The sequence below is a fragment of the Tenrec ecaudatus genome, chromosome 2, assembly GCF_050624435.1.
Source record: "Tenrec ecaudatus isolate mTenEca1 chromosome 2, mTenEca1.hap1, whole genome shotgun sequence".
NCBI classification, from domain to species: Eukaryota; Metazoa; Chordata; class Mammalia; order Afrosoricida; family Tenrecidae; genus Tenrec; species Tenrec ecaudatus.
In genome coordinates, this window is record NC_134531.1 from 74,581,203 (window position 1) to 74,583,875 (window position 2,673).

General features: G+C 45.6%; 1 pseudogene; it reads left to right on the top strand.

Moving 5' to 3' along the window:
• The first annotated feature begins 2,286 nt into the window (after nucleotides 1-2,286).
• Nucleotides 2,287-2,405, top strand: LOC142441906 (5S ribosomal RNA; annotated as a pseudogene).
• Nucleotides 2,406-2,673: the final 268 nt, after the last annotated feature.

Genomic DNA, 2,673 nt, shown 5'->3' on the forward strand with positions numbered 1-2,673 from the left:
AGACTCGGGTTGTACTGAGAACCACACTCCACCCAGGGGCAGGGCTGGTACATGGAGCAAACGGGATCTAACAGACATGAGACAGCACACAGCAGCCTGGTAACAGCAGACCCCTGACAGGCCCACCATGAGATAATGGGGTGTCAGATCCACAGAAGGGGCACAGAAAATGGAACTAGAAACTTGAATTCAGATATTGCTTGAAGTTGCAAGCATGTAAGTGAATGGCATCAGAGACGTTGGTCAGAAGGAATTAGTTGAATGCTCAAGAATGTTTAAAAGAGAACCTTGCTCTCCCCACCCCCATATAATCCGATCTTTCTCATTTCAAGAAACTGCTTACCATCGTCTAAGGCAGCAGTTCTCAACCTGTGGGTCACGACCCTCATAACAGTAGCAAAATTACACTTATGAAGTAGCAATGAAAATAATTTCATGGTTGGGGGGGGTCACCACGACCTGAGGAACTGTATGAAAGGGTCGGGGCATTAGGAAGGTTGAGACCCACTGGCTGGGAGCTCAAGAGCAAGACCTAGAAGTCATTCTATTTCCTCTTTTTCTCTCAACTCCCACATCCAACCCTGTCATCCCCTCTAAGTATTGCTTAAACCCATCTGCTTCCCTGTTCACAAGTACTCCACACCGAGCATGTTAGGCAGGGTTCTCTGGAGAAACAAATCCAGGATACTTATGATTATATATAAATAAAAGGAGGGGTCTATATAATGAGAAGGAATAAACAGCTAATTAGTCCGCACAGCAGTACAGAGGGCTCCGTTCAACTCACTTCCATGGGGCAGCTAATATACTGAAGGTCCTTCCAACTCACTCTGGATGCTGGTCCAAGATTAAGGAAACAGCGAAGTAGCTGGTGGGAGGTGCAAGAGGAGCAGAGTTGGATCACAGGCAGCAGACACAGCAAGGTGGGACGGCAACCTCAGGAAGATGAGATGTCTAGGCATAGCAGAGGCCAGTAGCACAGCAAGCTGGGCGAAGCAGGTTGTGATGGACTCTCAAGGTGTACCACAGCAAGGTGACATGATTCACCACGATCCATGAGTTGGCTCAGCCCATAGGTAGCACAGCACATGGTTGAGGCACAGCAGCTAACTCAGGCAGCAGCATGCTGGTCCAATCACCAAGGAGAAAGAGGAAGAGGGTGGCCTCGGAGAGCCATTTATCTGTCACTCTGATAAACTGCTACTTGATTGACAGGCTAAAGTCTGCGCACATGTTCCTATAGGAGCCATGTTGGCACACACACAAAAACCGATCACACCCAGACACCCTCATCTCTTCAAAGTGTGGTAATTTCTTAACTCATCTCTGCTTCCAGTCTTGCTCTTCAGTTCTCTCCTCCAGCCCCACTACCACCCCAGCTAAAACTCAAAAAACATGCACACTGGCGTTAAGTCCATTCCGACTCACAGTGACTCTGCAGGATAGAGTAGAACTTCCCTCTTGGATTTCCCAGACTGAAACTCTTTATGAGAGTAAGAAGCCTCATCTTTCCCCTGAAGATTCGCTGGTGGTTTCAAACTGCTGAACCTAACAGCTAGGAGTCCGACACATAGCACACGGTGCTACCAGGGATCTCTTGCCCCCAGCCACAATGATTTTAAAAATAAATTTGATCATACCACTCCAGTGCTAAACCTCCAATGGATTTCTACTGCATAAGCCACGAGGCCCTGGATGATCTATCTGGTCTCTGCTCACCTCTCTAACTTCCACACTTGTCACTTTCCACCTTGCTCATGAACTCCACCATATCTTTCTTCCTGTTCTGAGGACATGTTCCTGGATTGGGAGCTTTGCACTGACAGTTTGGGCTGCCTGGAATTCTCTACTATCCCATTACTTGGTCCTCAGTCTTAGCTTAAATGTCACCTAGTCAGAAGACCTTCTAGGCAAGCCAATTTAAGTAGCCCTCTCCAAATTTCTCTGTTAATTCGATGCATTTAATTTTCTCTGCACCCTTCAGCAATATATGAAAGTGTCCTTTTAATTAGTTTACTTCTTATTGAGTATCTTCTTATCGAATAGAAGCATCATGACGTCAACACAAATGTGCCTGGTTCATTGTCATCTCTTTGCGCTTAGAACAGTGCGTGGGAGAAAATAGATGTTCAACAAAATTTCCTGAATGAACACTAGAACTCTAACATAGGAGTAGACAGGGTCCAGACTCAATGAACAAGGTCCAGACTCAATGAACAGGGTCCAGACTCTATATTCACTGAACCAGAAGGATTCGATGGGTGTAGGCTTTAGGAACAATGCAGGCTCTACGGCTATTCCACCCTGAACATGCCCAATCTCGCTTGATCTCAGAAGCTAAGCAGGGGTGGGCCTGGTTAGTACTTGGATGAGAGACTGCCTGAGAATACCAGGTGCTATAGGCTTTAAAAAAAAAAAAAAAAGGAACAATACTGATCCCAGCTAACAAAACTAGGATATAAGTTTAAAGTTAGCCTCCAGCAACAAAAAACTTGATCCTGAAGCAAGAAGACCAATTTCCCCAAAGCCAATTTACTGAAAGGTATATTTCAAAATGTATTTTTATTTCAGCTATATGAGATTGGCTTGATTCTGTCTTCATAATGGCATGTGCAGGTTTCAGCTAGCTTCTGCCTCTGCCTATAGCTGGAGATGGATATAAAACTGTGGGGG